Source organism: Ambystoma mexicanum, chromosome 2q, assembly GCF_040938575.1.
Source record: "Ambystoma mexicanum isolate Mex_15411 chromosome 2q, UKY_AmexF1_1, whole genome shotgun sequence".
Taxonomy (NCBI): Eukaryota; Metazoa; Chordata; class Amphibia; order Caudata; family Ambystomatidae; genus Ambystoma; species Ambystoma mexicanum.
Window position 1 is genome coordinate 741,222,003 of NC_090924.1, and position 17,310 is coordinate 741,239,312.

The window sequence follows — 17,310 nt, forward strand, 5'->3', positions numbered from 1 at the left end:
TTATGTGTGTTCACTCATTCCAGACGCGTCAGGGGCTCCCAAGGTGTTAGTACCGCAAGCATTCCCAATTATAGATGCACAATGCCTGGTTCATCTTGCGCTATGCAGAATAAAGGAACGTTCCATGCACACACTGGGGAATTGCAAATGGTGGGCCCAGATTTCGTTAAGTGTCCCGACGACCAAAGGAACATCAAGTGTGTGGAGTTACCTTATCTGGGTTCCATGTCATTTCATCTCGGGATGTTTTTTCGATGGGTTCCCCCCACCAAACCCCCCATATTCTTTAATTTGTTTTTATTCCCAAACACACACACCCCATATATATAATTTACTACCCCCCTAAAAAATGAGATGGGTTTTTTCGAAAAAGAATTTGCGTTAAAAAAAAATACATCCGGCGATGAAAGGACGTTGTACCTCTTATCTGATGGTGAAGGGACGGAAAATATCAATAATAACTGGCAGGACAGCACACTACCTTGCTTGGCAGAAGGACTGGTAAGATACAGCAAGTAAAGAATAGCACAAGTGATCAACTTCTGTGCACAAATCTGGACAGCGCATATCATAAAGCTGACATGGATTGCAACAATGGACAAGCCGGTGCAGGTGCACAAGGAAGAATACACACTCTGTTTCCGCAGCAAGGGTACAGTCTCTGTTGGCATAAACGAACATTGTAATAAGACTCTTGATCGCACACATGAAGAAAGGAACTGCGGCATTGATGGATTACTTGTGGATCTGTGGTCGTCAAGCTTACTTGCACCTCCCAGCGTCATGGACGGGCTATTGTTCGCTGCCCACATTGCTTTCAGCGCTATTAGTAATCCCAGAAGAACACCTGAACGGGAGGGTGTACTGCCTGCAGAGGGGCCAACGAGTTTCCCCACAATGCAAACTGAAGATAATAGCTTGGTGCCCACGCAAGAGCCCAACATCCGGCTAGGAAAAGAACAGTTCCAACAACCGCAGAGGATGAAAAGATCGAATTACATATCTAATGACTCTTCCATTTTGCTTGCCGAGATACCAGAAGAGTATCGGCTGTTTAGCTCAGCAGAATCCTTCTTCGCTTCCCTACTCTTGACACGGGTACAGGTGGCAGCCAATGCCAAATGGCTAAACAGAGAATGGGTTCAGTGTGATGAAGGTTGAGTTACGAGCGCTAAGACTTATGACAATGCAAAATAGATATGTGCTAGATAGGTTGACAGCAACGGAGGGTGGGGTTTGCAAGATAATTGGGGATTCCTGTTGCATGTTCGTACCTCCAGAAGACGCAGAAAATGCATCACAATCCCACATCATTGCAGCTGTCCATGGCGTATGTGTTCGCATGAAGAAGGAGGGAGGAATTCAGGACAATTTTTGGCTTAGCATGCCTTTCAACGGGGGCCCCATCATGGCTATGAGCAAAAGCACCTCGCAAAACAAAAAGCATTGAAGTACAAACCGATGTTCCACTAGGTGACCTGAAGTATGAAATGTGTCTCATCCCGTATGGAGATTAACTTGACCCTTTATACCACACTGTCATTTCCCAACCCCCTGATCCAGAAAACTACACAGAGGTTTGGGTGGACCTGGCGGGGGAGTGGGGATGCATTTACATGACTTGTTCACTTGAAGATTACCCACGTAGGGGGGAGAGTTTGCAATCAGTGCGTAGGGCGTGGTGCCAGTAAAAAGGAATAAGCAATATGTGGATGTAGAAACTGGGAGTGGGAGCGCAGAGCAATTCCAGAATTTTTTACTGTAGAAGTAACGAAAGGGGGGAATGTTGAGAAGGGGACAGCCCCATCCCCCAACCCAGGCGCTTTAAAGTAAAGCGAGATGCTTTCAGGGCATTGTAATGAATCGGGTGGTAAGTGAAAGGAGCGCTTTCCCATCCAGTAAGACCCCATGCTAACATCAATTATAGCATATTCATATGGTGTGGCCCAAGGCGCGGGCGGCATCACTATTTTTCATAAATATTAATATTCTTAGGTAGAAGAGAAGGCTTGCACGGTAAGCACTGTAAAGGCGGCATTGCATGCACTAGGCACAAATCCACAAGGCAATGGAAATCTCCAGTCATGCCCGAGCTCCCATGAGGACAGTTCGCACCCCAACCCACCACACTGTTTGTCCATTGTTCTTGAAAGTGTTGCGAAGATGTGTCTTTCACCCAAACGGAATGTGCCCTACAAGGCCTTAATCCGCATCCGGCACCTGCTGGGCATGTTGTCTCACTTCAGCCAAAGCAGGACCCAGCCCATTCCTGAGTGACCACAAGTTATAGCCCATATAGCTGACTAAATCCTAAGATTCCCAAATTCCATGACACAAGGTGCCCTTTGACCATCAACCCCAAAGTAACAAGTCCTGAAATGTTCTAAGAGGATGGACAGGATGTATCGTTGCAGCAACAATTAAGTGATTTGTATTGCGAGGTGCTGGAAGGGATACATTATAGTTCAAACGAGGGTGAAAGACGTGGGAGTCGGATGACGTGGAGGGAGTGAGTGACATGTGCGGGTGAAGGTTAGAGTGCCCTGGAACCTCCTGTGCGTCTGTTTTATTAAGCCTACCAAGTGCATGGTATGGGTGATAAACAGCTGTATAGTAGGAGTATAGTTAATTTGTTTTCTAACATTCGGCGTGAGAAGAAAAAGAGCCTCTCAGTGCCCACATGATGGAAGACATGAGACCTGTGTTCTTCTGCGTCCTAGTGCTTTTGGCTGTAGGTTTATCTCTGTTATGGCAATAGTACATGGGTTGACTTTCAACAGTGGGAAGGGCTAGGGAATGTTGGGGAGTGAAAACATTCAATGGGCTGTACCCCAGGTGATTGCCTTTGTCCCCAGAGGGGGGGGGGTCACTCCACATGAGATTGTCGTCCATTAAACCAATCCTAGGGGGTCTATTGGGTAGCAGCCTCACCTCCGTAGCCATATGGAAAGGGGTTCCCCCCTGGGCAGAAGTGACGAGAGTAGGTGAATTGTCACAGTGGACAGCTGCCCTATATGAAATAACTTGGGTGAAAGAAAAACAACCTATCTGAGGACCTCAGGACTTTAAGAGAGTCCCAGCACCTCAAAGGTGAAAGTGTTTATTTCCAAGAAATCCTGGAATTATGGAAAGGGTTGCTCCAAGAGACAGTTTTCTTTGTTAAAAGGAGAGACTAAAAGCCATAACTTGATCCAAAGATTGGGAAGGATATCCTGTAGTGAAAAATGAACTTTGAAGACTGAAAACAAGTCTAACAGAGCTTGGGCCAGGCAGAAGCCCTACTAGGGCAATTGTGCAAGCCTCGCCTTTTTCCTTTGTAGTTAGGTATTTACCAAAATTGTAGGGCCAATTAGTTGTTTAGGATTTGGACTGAAGACTTTTTACTTTGGACTTGAAACTCCCTAATAGTTCTAGGGCAATGTAAGCGTTTTTCCTTTTTATTTAAATAAAACTTTAACATGGCCCATTGAGTCCCCCTTCTGGTTCACCACACAACCTATATGCATATGCCTTCTAACATATGGTCTCTTCCCAACACCACCTTTCCTTCAACATCCTTATACCTTGCATCAGGGTGCGGTTGAAGCGCTCCACTGCACCATTGGTCTCTGGGTGGTAGAGTGCTGACCTGTGGTGGTATACCGCAATGCTCCTTAAAAAAGACTAAATGATTGTTGAGGTGAGCTAGATCCTATTGTCCATCAGGAGTTTCTTCAGAAAGCCCTCCCTCTGAAAAGTCTTATTGAGAAATACCACCACTGCCTTTGAATCTGCTTCCAGAACGAACTCCACCACAACCTATTTTGAATAGTGATCCATGAGCGCTATGAGATATTTCTTCTTGCCCTTCCCCCGAGTAATGGGACCTAGAATAAGCTACAAACTCCCATGGCATTGTAAGTAGTTCCAGGGGCCTAAGCGGCTGTACAGCGACTGTAAGCAATTGCTTATCAGATTTTCCGCACGTGGCACAACCCTTATCAATCTCCTCTATTTCCTCATCCACCCCTGACCACCAATAGTCAGCTCTCAACCTACCCTTCGTCTTGGTCATCCCAAAATGTCCTTCATGGCCTACTTCCACTATTTTTGGCCTCACTGCCAATGGAGTATTAAGTGTCCCACTTTTCACAAAAAACTCCTCCTATACTCCACTCATCCTTTTTTTTTGTGAATAATTTTGATTAAATTCAACTAAACAATACACACCAAACAACCAAAACATAAATCATCATAAACAACATACACTTAGCATCAATATGCTGCTTCCCCCACCCCCCCGCCCCCGGTCCGAGCCTAACCATCTTCATTCTCCGTTACTCCATCCTGTGACAGATGCTCCATCCCCGTGGAGTCAACTGGGTCCGGTAGTGGCCCAAACAGTTCCGCTATTAGTGACTTCCAGGCCATCAGGGACTCCGTACCCCCCAATCCCCTGACATTGCTAGCCTCCTGCCATACCATAGTTTCTGCCTCCGCCCACTTCTGCAAGTCCCTCCACCACACCTCCACCCGTGGTCTATGACATGTCTTCCATCCTATGGCTATTCTTCTTTTTGCCAGCACATATGCTAAGTCTTTCAGTTTGCTCACATGTTTTAGTTTATCAGACCTCGGGAACACCCCTAACAAACAAGCCCACACCGTGTCCACTACCATCTTGACCCCCTTCTCTGCTAGTTTACTTTCCACTTCACGCCAATCGTGCAATGACCGGGCACGACCAGAACATGTGTACCATGCCCGCATTCTCCTCGTCACACTTGGGGCATGCCTGTCGACCTGTATTCGCAAACCTCGATATCATCTGGGGTGTCATATATGCCCTATGCGTGATATACAGTTGTATCTGTTTTAATCTAGCATTTCTAGACACCTTCTTATGATACCCCTGCACCCGTTCCCACATCCTGTCTTCCATCGGGGTCCCCACTTCAGTTTCCCAATCCAATCTCAGTTGGGTGATCTCTTTCCCCACTTTAAGCATCAACATCTCGTATAATCTGGATATCTCATGCCCCCCTTCCGCTATGTCATAAATCATATCCACTGTGGCATCTGGCTCTCCCTCTAGCACGGTTTCAGGCCACATTTCCTTTACTCTCTGCACCAGTCTATAGTACGTAATATACTGACCCGCATGCAACCCAGACACATCCCGCAACTCCTCAAAGGCAACAATTGAGCCCTCCTGCCAAATGTCTCCCATGGTTGCAAGCCCCACCGGCTCCCAGAGGTTCCTGATTATCTTCCTTAGCTGTACATCCGCCCCCGTCAATGTAACGAGTGGTATCTGCTGGGAGCATGGAGTTGCATTGTCTAACATCTTACACGCTCTACGCCACACCTGCCACCCAAGCAACATCATCGCCGGACGCTCTTTCAGTTCGGCTCTGGGTACCCACATCATTTCTTTCAAGTAAAAGGGTGTACAATCCTGCCCAAACAACCTGTGTTCAGAGGTTTCCTCATCAGAAAGCCATTTAGCGACGTACTGCAGTTGGCTTGCCACATAATGCACCTCATAGTTAGGTAATTTTATCCCTCCTCTTTCATGGAAGTTCTGTAGCTTCCACAATGCCACTCTGTTCCGTGTGCCATGCCACAAAAAATCCCTACACATACTGTTCAGTCTGGTGAAGAACTTCTTGGGTATCAGGTATGGAATGTTCGCAAAATAGTGCAGGAGTCTAGGCAGGACCACCATCTTGAGCATCGCTGCCCTCCCCATCATAGCTAAGGGCAGCCTCACCCAAATCCGCATGCAGTTCTCAACTTTCCCCAGCACCATCTCAGTGTTATGCTTATGCGCTTCTCCCACAGTGTGATAGATATCTAATCCTAGATATCGGAACGTATCAACCGCCCATGGCACCGGCAATACAGGTAACCTCTCCGCCGGGATCCCCAGATACCTTCCCAACGGGAACATGCTTGACTTCTGGGGATTCACTGCTATACCGGAAAGACCCGCATATCTATCCATTACCTCCAGGATGTATTGGAGATTCTCTTCCGGGTGCCTCAGGTACAGCAACATGTCATCTGCGTATAGAGAGATCAAATGTTTTCCCCTTTTACCTCAATGCCTATTGTGTCATACTGTTGTCTCAGGTATATCGCTAGAGGTTCCAGGGCGAGTATATAGAGCATTGGGGACCACGGACAACCCTGTCTGGTGCCCCGACCTAGCTGGCACCTTTCCGATATCACTGATCCTGTCATGACCCTGGCCAGCGGCGCCTTATACAAGATCTGCGCCCACCGTACATATCCTGGCCCCAGCCCGTAACCTTCTAGGGTCGCCAACAACCATGGCCACTTAACCAAATCAAAGGCCTTTATTGCGTCCAGGGACACTATCGCCATTTCCCCGGTGTGTTCACTGCTGCCCTCAATGATTCGCTGAAGTCGCCTGTGATTATTCGAAATATTCCTGTGCGGGACATATCTCGTCTGATATGGGTGTATCAATCTACCAATCACCCTCTTCAACCTATTTGCCAATACAGCCGTCAATTTTTTACCATCTTGATTAAGCATTGATAAGGGGCGGTACGAGCTACAGCTGTGCCCAGGCTTATTGGGCTTGGGAAGCGGTATTATGACCGCCTCCCTCAGTGACTCTGGCAGATATCCTGTCTCAAATGCTTCATTCAACATTACCAGCAGCGGAGGGAGAATCTCTTCCGCATATGTTTTATAAAATTCACTGGGGAGTCCATCCGTCCCCGGCGTCTTGCTGGTGGGTAACTGCCTCACTACCTCCCCCAGTTCCTCCAGGGTGATTGGTGCATCCAACTCTTCTCTCTCCTCCTCACTTATCTTGGGCAGCCCGATATCCTCCACTGTCTCCACTATCGTATCACGGCAGTTTTCCCCCTGGTCTGCATATAATATCTTGTAATAGTCCACAAATTCTTGGTCAACTCCCTCTTGAGTATCTGCCACACTACCGTCCTCCCTTGTAATAGTTCTAATCGTGACTCTGGGGTTCTCACTCTTATATAACCATGCTAAGAGTCGACCTGGCTTATCCCCCCCCGCGTGCTGCCTCTCTACATATTTCCGATAATTCAGGTTACACAATCTGTCCCAGAGCTCCGCACATTTCTGCTGCAGCATAAGCACTAGCCCTAATTTCTCCCCAGTATCGTCTTCACCTCTCAAAGCCTCCTCTAGTCTCTCTTCTGTCTCCCGTAGGTCAGCCAAAATGCCACCCTGTAGCCCTTTAGATTTAGCGATAGCTGCCCCTCTCATCACAACTTTAAAGGCCTCCCACAGCGTTCCCGCTGAGTCTACGCTACCTGTATTTTCCTCAAAAAAATTCACAATCTCCTCCCTCATATCTTCTCTAAAGAGGGGGTCTTTCAATGCCTCAGCTCGCAGGCGCCACGTCGGAATCCTCGCTCTCAAGGGGCTGAAACGCCAAGCGAGAATCAGGGGCGAGTGGTCCAAAAGGACCTTTGCTTTATATTCTATTTGTACCAACTCTGCTGTCACTTCAGACGTAGTAAAGAAATAATCTAGCCTAGTGTGCAGATGCTGCGGGGCAGAATAATGAGAGTACTGCCTCACTAGGGGGTGACACGCTCTCCATGCATCCACCAGCCTGAAATCATTCAGCAATGCCTGCAGCGCTTTGGCCGCAGGAGCTGGTCTATCCATCTTCCCGTCTGACCGGTCTACCCTTGGGTCCAACACACAGTTGAAATCACCCCCCCCAAATCACGGCACTCCCCACGCACTTGCTCACGTTAGTACACAACGTCCTAATGTACGCTGCTGTATTCTGGTTCGGGGCATATGTATTTATTATGCTTATTTCCCTATTTTCCACTAGCCCTCTCAGAATGACCATTCTCCCGTCCGCCTCTGCCACCTCTTGTAACCGCTGGAAAGGGACATGCGGTGCCACCCAAATGAGCACGCCCCTGGCATAAGCAGAGTAAGATGAGCCCACCATCACTCCCTTCCACTTCCCAGCGATCATATCCGCTTTCTCGCATGTCAGGTGGGTCTCTTGTAGCAATGCAATATCTATTTTATGCCTGCGCAGGTAAAGCATAACCTTATTCCTTTTCAAATAACTGTTTAGCCCCCTAACATTCCACGATATTATTCTAAGGTCCCCCATGACTTCTCCGAGTGTCTTTCCGCCTCCCACAGGCGCAGTCCGACTCCGAGGTCTCTACTCGTCTACATAGGCTCGTTCCCAAATTCCAACCCCCTTTAACCTAAAAAAAACACCCGCTAGAAACTATGTACACATCCAACTCCCCACCTCCCACCCCTCCCCCCACCCATCCCTTCCCCAATAACTCCCTCCCCAACTGTTGCCCAGCTCCATCCCTGGATCTCAGGCACCCCCACATCTAGCCCTGTCTGATGCACACAGAGCCCAGTAGGGTGAAGCGCCCTAATGGCCACTTAACTATTGGTACTAAATGGGAGTGTAAGGACTAGCCCCGCTGGGCCCCTTATTAAAGCTACAGTCCCAGTGCACACCATACATATCTATACTACCCTTACCCCGTCTGCTAACGGGCCACATCAATGACTATAATCAAGTCCCATAGTCCAGAGCCGCACCTACTGCCAGCGCTGTCGTAACACTTTACTTATCTCGTCTACCTCCTTCGTCCGCCTGGATGTCGGGCTCCTGAGGGCATCCCTGCGAATCCAGCCATCCCATGGCATCCTCCGGGGTGTCAAAAAACAAAGTTCTGTTTTTATGAAAGACCTTCAGTTTCGCAGGATAAAGTAACATGTATTTCTGGCCCGCTTCCCTCAGTCTCCTTTTAACAGCCCCAAAGTTCATTCGGCTCCGCTGCACCATCAGGGTGTAGCCCGGGTAGGCGGTTATGCTTGCCTCCCCCCGCTTAATAGTTCCACCCTTACGGAAGTACTCCAAAATCCTTTCCCAGTCTCGATAGTTGAGGATCTTGGCGATAACTGGCCTAGGCGGATTGCCCGGCAGCGGCCACCTCATCAGGGCCCTGTGTGCCCGCTCCACAGCAAATCCCTGAGACAGAATTCCTCCGGTTATCTCCTGTAGCAGCATGCCATCGACAAACTCCGTGGGGTTATGGCCCTCCGTTCCCTCCGGTATACCCACAATGTGGATGTTATTCCTTCGGGCGCGTCCTTCCGCCTCCTCCGCCCTACTCTCCAAGTTGCCCACTCTGCACCAGGGCATGCAGTGCCGACTTGTGTGAGGCACAGTCCGCTGTGTTCAGACTCCCCTCCTTCTCCAGGCTCTCCGTACGCTCCGACAGGGCCCTCACGTCCTGTCGGAGTAGGTTCACCTCCTCCTGCACTTCACCAACCTTAAGGTCCAGCGCTGATTTTAATTCGGCCACAACTATTTCGAGCTTGGCCTCCCAGTCCGCTTTCAAGTCTACTTTCAAGTCCGCAATCGCAGCCAGGACCTCTTGATTAGTGCCCGCAGCGGCCATGCTACCTGTGGGGGGCTTGTCCTTGCTTCTGGCACCTTCCGGGCCGGGCGGTGTTCTGGTGAATTCGTCCAGCGTGGGCTGGTTCACTTTCTGCCTCGAAGGCTTAGTAGACATGACTTAGCAGCCGCACGTTGTGGGTCAGCCCACCCCTTATGCTCTGCAGTTAGGGGGAGAAGGGCACGCCCTCTGTTCCAGAGCCCTAGGCCTTACCCAAGCTTGGGGGCCTCAGAATCTCAAAGGCTCTGCCAGCCGTCTAATGCTGCAATGGGTTGTGCCCTCCCGCGTAATAACAACCTGCCTCGGGCTATCCGCCTCTTATCGGGGGGCCAGCGCCAATGTACGCAGCTGCTGTTTGGGGCGCCGATGCTGCGCCTCCTGCTTGGCCAAAATGGCCACTTCGCAGAGGCTTGTGACCTCAAATGCAACGACAGTTCACAGTCTGGGCGCCAGCACACTCCGTGTCTACACTCTGTTATCCTGTTTGTGCCTGTGGATGGGAGTCTGCTGTGAGGTCTCAAGTGTACCTCCGTGCTTCCCTTTCTTTTGGTGCCGTTTCTTGCAGGTTGGCTCTAGTGGATTCTTCCGCAGGCCCGCACTCACTGTTAGTGGCACCGCATAGCTTCCCATTCACTCTGTGCCCTGTGTTGCGCTGCCGTCATCTCCTCCGTCCGCTTGCTGTGTTGGCGCGCCTGCTACGATGTGCCCAGCAGCTTGCCCTTGTGCTACTGAGCACTTACCAAGTGCATTCTCGTTATCTCGGTCACTTTCGGATCATCCCCATATCCACAAGTGATCTGGGGTCTTTGGCTGCCGTAACTCTTAACAGTGCGCCTTGTTATTACTGCACTTGGGACTCACAGCACTCACTCTAGGTTTAACTGCTGCATAATGTTGGCGCCCTGCTCTTGTGTAATTTCACTCCGGTCCACCGCAGTTTGTTACATCTGCTGTTATTATTAGTGCTGCATTGTTCGCCTAGGGCACCCCACCACGTGTCTTCCCGCGTCCGCGACACTTGTTTCGTGGCTTATTAATTTACTTGCGGGTCGTCGCCCTGGATGTTATTATATTACATTCTGCAGATATCCTCCGACTGAGTGGGGGTGATCCGTGGTTTCTCTGCGTTCCAGTGACCTTCCGCTCTGTGTGCCAGTCTCCTTCATATGCCAGCGTTGGTCCGCTCCCCCCTGTGTCGGATTCCCATGCCTCTTGTCCCAGTGCTGCTGGGTTGGATCGTGTGCCAGGGCTCCACCGTGCAGTGTCTTCAGGCGCGCTGTGATTGTTACTTCCCCGGGCTTCACTCTGCAGAAGCCCAGTCTACCCCTCGTAACAATGTAGCACCGTGGTGTCGCTCGACAATGTATCACCGTAGCGTGCGTGTTCTAAGGGCCAGCTGGAGTCGGAGTATTCCTCGCTATAAATATGTTGCGGCTTTCAGGCTGGTACTGCCCGACTTGATATATGTTTCGCTGCGGTGACCGTCCATGTCCGTCTTCGCCTTACTTAGCCTCCCTTTGTCTGCAGGTGTTCGCCATTTTGTCTCCGCCGTCATGAGACCGAGCCTTCCTTACGAGTCCCACTACTGCTATTCCGCTTCGTCTTTTCATGCCGCAAGATATCGATTGTGAGCCCCGCACGCTCCAGACACTAGCTCAGCTTCCTTACACTTCGGGAGGCCTTTTATCCCCCAGCCTCCTCCGACCTGTGCTTCAATTCCGTGTGTGCGTGGCGTTCACTCTTCATGCGCCGTCCAAGGCCATGTGCATACAAGAGTCCGGTGCCTCCCAGGGCACCGTGTAGTAATTCGGGGCTGCCTTTGCATTTCCTGCGCCCGCGACGGGTCCTTTGTCTTTTGTTTTTCATTCGGCGGCCATCTTCCTTTATCCAGCTGCCCACCTCTCGCCAACTTCTCCTGGACACCGTTACTCTCTCCCTTTTCTGGATCAAGTTTGCAGTGCACCTCCTCGTTCTCACAGGTTTCCCATGCACAATCCTATGTTTTGGTGTCGAATGCTGCAGTTTTGCACTATGTTTCTCCGGATGATTGTAGGATCTACAGGAGCCCACTGGAAATCCCGTCCTCTCACATGGCTCCTTGGCCACGCCCCCCCTCCACTCATCCTTAACTCTGTGTAGTGCCCCTATGTGAAATGCCCCTAGCCTGTCGTCAATAGTCCAACCGGCCCAATTCTGCGCAAAGTCTTTGACTCTATGGAGTTACAAATCCTCTCTATCTGCCTCTTTCCACTATGGCACATGCTCGAAATACCTGTTCCTCACACTTTTCAAGTACCTCTGCATCCTCTATTTGGCTCTGTTCCCCAGATCTGTAGAGAAGATCTGCCAACACATTCCTTACTTGTTAAGGAATGTGTTGACATTCACTTTGACAACCACCTGTACAATTATATTCCAGACCCTTCTTACATCGCACCCTGATATTCTTACAATGATCTGAAAAGTGCCTAAAAAAACTTGGAGTAATACTCCACAATACCTAGAAATTACATCACTCCTTGTTTGTCCTTTGGCGGCTCCAAGTTCACCATGGCCCTAACTAACGCATCCTTGGTTTCAAGGCCTATCTCGCTGAGCCTACCTGCCAGATAATCTATCGCTGGCACCCTGAAACAGAATTTTTCCTTCCTCAAAGTGAGACGAGCACTTGCACGGTTTTGGAGCGCTTGCTTAAGTCTTTGATTATGCTCCTCGACACTGGATACAGTCACCAAAACCTCTTGGAAGTACTCTACTCCTTTTATACCTCCCGGTAGGCTATGCATCACTCTTTAGAAGAAAGAGTCTTCAGAGACCAGAAGGCATCCTCTTGATGCTGAATGTGCCCATGTGTAATGTACGTGGTGTAGTCTGGGGAGTTGGGATGGAGAATTACTTGATGGTAAGCCAACGCTAGATCTAGTGTGCTAAACACTTTACCTCTGGCTGCCATACTAACAAGCTCCCTTATATTGGGGAGTGGGAACTTTTCAACTGCCACAAAATGATTTAGACCCCTGAGGTCCACACACAACTTAACCTGCCCATTGGCTTTTTTTACCACTACCACAGGGACACCCACTCATACGCCTCCGCAACTTCTATTTCTCCATCTCTCATTCACTTTTTGATATCAGATGTGACATCCTCTCTTAAAGCTATTGACATGTTCCTCACTTTAGCTGCCATACTAACCACACCTTCTTTCAGTTTTATCCTGTGATGAAAATTTCTTAAGCGTCCTAAAGAATCTTTAAAGACTCCTGGATTACCTGCCTGCCTCCGTTCTACTGCAGCAACATGCCCTGGCACACTATGATCAATGATGATGCCCATCTCACTTTGTTCATACCAACTGAGTAAACTACCTCCTTTCTTTGACACATACACAGTGGCTGTGGTCTGTTTGTGGGGCAGGTCCAAAATAGAACAGGAAAATCCATGTAGCAAATAACAAGTGCAAGCTCTTGCAAGGATAGCAAGATCTATTACATGCAAACCTGGCCGGGGAGCGTAGTCCACTCCTTGGAACTGAAAACTATCATTCGCTCGGCTTACACATACAAGTTACATGTTTTTATTGCGGTAAACCTGTGGAATTAACATATGAGATCATAACATTCTCTAATTCCCCATTAGACAAAACCCTATATAACCTTAAAAATGCACATATATGTTGCTACCCCATAGAATTTATATTATCTAAAACACCCCCCTAATATGATCTAATTTTACAGTCGCACACACAAAGGCGACCGTCTGACTGCTAACGGATCTGGGATTCTCTGTCAACTATCGCCGGTAAGATAGCTCGGCGGGTTGAGCGCTCGCTGCTGCAATCTGAGCTGGATCTGCAGGTGCAGGTTCGAATCCCATCAAGGCCAACTCAGCCTTTCATCCTTCTGAGGGCGATAAATGAGTACCAACTTCAGTTGGGTGATATTGTGTGTATGTAAATATGTGCTCTGTAAAGCACTTTGGATAAAGGCTCTATATAAATAACACAACATTATCATTATCCGAAGTCCTGCTTAATGCCATCGTAGAACACGCTGTTCCTCAGCGCCGACTCAACACAGTGGCTTCCCTAGTATCTACCTCGGAGGAGAGACTAGCAGCCATTCAAGGAAAGGTGCAGCGGCTGTCGTCAGTGAAAACGGCTACGGTGCATGCCATCAAGTCGTTACTGGGCATGATGACGTCCTGCATCTACATCGTCCCTCTTTACAGGTTGCAGATGCAACACCTACAGTAATTCTTGGATGCCCGTTGGATACAGGTGTCCGGAGGTTTCACAGACAAGATCCCTCTCAACGAGGAGTTCCGGTGGGCGATAGTGGTGGGGGGTCTGTGCCCACATCGCCCAAGGCACAGGATCAAAACCCCCCATACCAGGAGACGGTTACCACGGACGACTCCCTGGAAGGTTGGGGGGGTCGCACACCGGACATCTACATGCCAGAGACTTGTGGCTTCTGGAGGAGAAGGATCTGCACACCCAACATCCCGGAGCTACGAGCAGTGTTCTGGGCCCTCAAGTCTTCCTGCCGTCTCTGAAGGGCAAGGTGGTGAGGATCTTCACGGACAACCCCACCACCATGTTCTACATCAGGAAGCAGGGGGGTACTCAATCCCTGTCATGATGCCTACCTCCAAGGAGCCAGGTCCGACCCAGCAACCCCAGAGGCAGGCATCATTTCCCCCAGGAGAGTGCCAGCGGGCCCAAGCTGGGGCCCTTTGGACGCAGTCCTGGCGCCTTAGGCGCCAGGCTCATAAAGCTAGGCATGTGTTCAAGTGTTTTAATGTGCACTTACCTAATGCAGACCATGCTGCTACATCCAGGCCCTCTTGAGGCCTGAATGGAACTACTTTACCTGTGGGACTACTTTCCACCCGGGTGTGGTCGGGGAAGGATACATACCTGATCGGTGGAAGGATACACACTGGGAACTTCTTCCAAAGCTATCTAAACCACACCCGATCAGCAACTCACGCTTCGCGTTGTTCTGCTCCTCGCAGCTGGACGCTCACCGTGCCAGCTCCTGCATCTGGACTTCAGCCACGCCGGTCAGCATCCTGGGTCACCTGCAAAGGGAGACAAGAGACCTTACCAGCTAAATCTGCACCACGGAGACATCACCGACGATCCTGAAAGGGAAGACATTATTTTTTTTAAAGCATTTCGTTACGATCGCTGCAGCGCTGCATTTCACTCACCTTTCCTGGGTTCCTCCATCTTCAGCAGCGATCATCCGGATACACAGCCACTTCCCAGAGCCTATAGAAAAAGACAAGAATAAGAGGTGAGAGAAGGAAGGGAATAGGACTTATCTGTTGGGTCATTTCTATTTCAATTCGGGTCTTGCCGCTTCCAGGCATTTTCCGGACCCCGGCCCCTATGGGGAAAAAAGACAAAGACATTGAATGAGCGTATGCAAAGACAGTTCCCGAGCGCTCATCCATATCTAACCTGCCATTTACTGGAACTGGAACTGCACGTTTCACTTCGGGTCGGTGCCATATCTCCGGCATTCCGAACCCTGGCCCCTAAGGGGGAAAAAAGACATAAGCATTAGCGCTTGCTGCAAAAGACGATGAACATTATTATTAAGCTTGGACTTTTGAACTTGCAACAGAACTTTTACAGAGCCTTACCTGAATAGTCAAGCTTACCTGAACTCCCACCAATCCTCAATCCAGTGAAGTAACTGGGTTTCAACGCGCCCCTGCATCAGAAGCAGGATGGAGAGCTCATCCTTCCTGACCCTAAGGTGAGACTTCACGGGCAATCGTGGAAGGGTATCGTGGAGGGTTGGAAGAGAGTGGGAGGCTTGAGCATAACTCAGTAGGTAATACTCCCTTTTCACGCACAGGGGAATATTCCTGCGAGCCGGAGAAGCCAGAGTAGAGGGCCCTTCCTGTCCATCTTCAGAGTCCTGCGCTTCAGCATTGAAGAAGCATCAGCACTCGAAGCCAGACCTGCGCCTCTGTGGGAATCAGGTGAGCGTTACAGAACGCAAAGCCTACCCACAATTTCCCACCCGGGCGCTATGGAGACTTCCGAGACTGACCAGCTGGCCCAGCTTTTGGGGGAATTACGGGCAGAGGTGCACTCAGCCTGCCAGGAGACTAACGCTCTCAAAAGAGAACTGATCTTATCCAAGGAAAGAACAGATGACCTAGCCAAAAGGTTATTACAGGCCCAGGCAGGGCACACTCCTTTACCTAATTCCGGAGACACATGCCTTTGGCCCCGCCTGAACGTTTTGCGGGGGATCCCAAGAAATATGCCGTCTTTATGAACCAATGTCGTTTACACTTTCTATGCAGACCCGGGGCCTTCCCTAACGACCAGACCAAGGTAGCCTTTATACTATCTTACCTCAGTGGCAGTGCTGCCGATTGGTCTATTCCATTGGTAAATCAGGATGATCCCATTCTCCGGAATTTTCAGGGCTTCCAGGCCAGCATGGAAAGATTGTTCGCTCGACACTCTCAAGGACAGGCCCTTGATAACGAACTGCTATCCTTACGACAAGGTAATCAGGATCTTCTGTCCTACATAGCCACCTTTAACAGACTGGTTGTGGAAACTGGATGGCCAGAAAGCAAAAGGATCACATTGTTTCATCGAGGCCTGCGCGGAGAGCTTAAGGATGTTCTAGCTCAGATAGGAAACCCACCCCAGGTCTGCGCAGACTACATTGACTTGGTGGTTCAACTTGATCACAGACTTCAAAATAGAAAAGCAGATCGGTTCAAGTATGAAAACCGAGCACCGATCAAAACCCACGCTAACTCCAAGAGTACCGACGTATCTGAACCTATGCAAATCGGTGGTGTTAAAGGACCATTAACGCAGAAAGAACGAGAGAGAAGGCAGCAAATGCAACTTTGTCTGTATTGCGGGACTTCCGGTCACTTTCTTCGAAATTGTCCAGTTAAACCACTTAAGAAGGTGGTTGGAGCTACTGATAACGAATTAGTGACACCTGATTCGGGAAACGACCTAGCCCGGCAAGCGTAGGGGTCCGCTTGCCGAGCTTGAAAACTAACTCTTTGACCTTGCATTTTGTCATGCCAATGGTGCTCGTGGACCCAAAACAGCCTCAGCAGTTGCATGCTATAAAAGCATACATCGACAGTGGAGCTATTGGGAATTACATAGACCGTGAATTGGCTTCCAGGATTAAGCTTCCTCTCCTCCCGAAAGTAACCCAAGATGTCATTACTACAGTAGATGGAACCGAAATAGCCTCAGGGCCTGTAACGCATTCCACTGTTGAAGTGACACTGGTGGGTCAGGATGGACATCTGGAAGCAATCGTGTTTGATGTGATCAAGGCCCCACAATTTCAAGTAATTCTTGGAATTCCTTAGTTAGAAACACATAATCCCAGAATTGACTGGCGAGCAAAGAAGATAAGTTTTCCTGATTGTGAACCAACTTGTTATCCAAGAAATCCAGCTATGGGTCTAGCCTCAGCAACTTCCACCCCTGTACAGCTACCGTCAGAATACCAAGAAGTTTTTCAGAAAGAACAGGCTAACACGTTACCTCCCCATCGGTCTTATGATTGCCAAATCGATCTGGTACCCAATGCTCAACTACCTTGTAGTAGGATTTATGCTCTTACGGAACCTGAGAACCTGCATTTGCGTCAGTATTTAGATCAGTACCTAGCCAATGGTTTTATTCGGTCGTCCAAGTCTCCTGTCTCTTCAGCTCTGTTCTTCGTGCCGAAAAAAGAAGGCGACCTTAGAACGTGTATAGACTATCTCGCCCTAAATCAAATAACGATTAAGAATCGTTATCCTCTGCCCTTGATCCCTGAGCTTATCGACCAGGTGAAAG

At 49.3% G+C, this 17,310-nt stretch overlaps 1 protein-coding gene across 1 annotated transcript in view; it reads left to right on the plus strand.

The window, feature by feature from the left end:
• The window catches only part of NOM1 (nucleolar protein with MIF4G domain 1), a 789,380-nt gene that overhangs the window by 673,001 nt on the left and 99,069 nt on the right, over positions 1–17,310 (plus strand). The gene's annotated exons all lie outside the window — the stretch shown is intronic.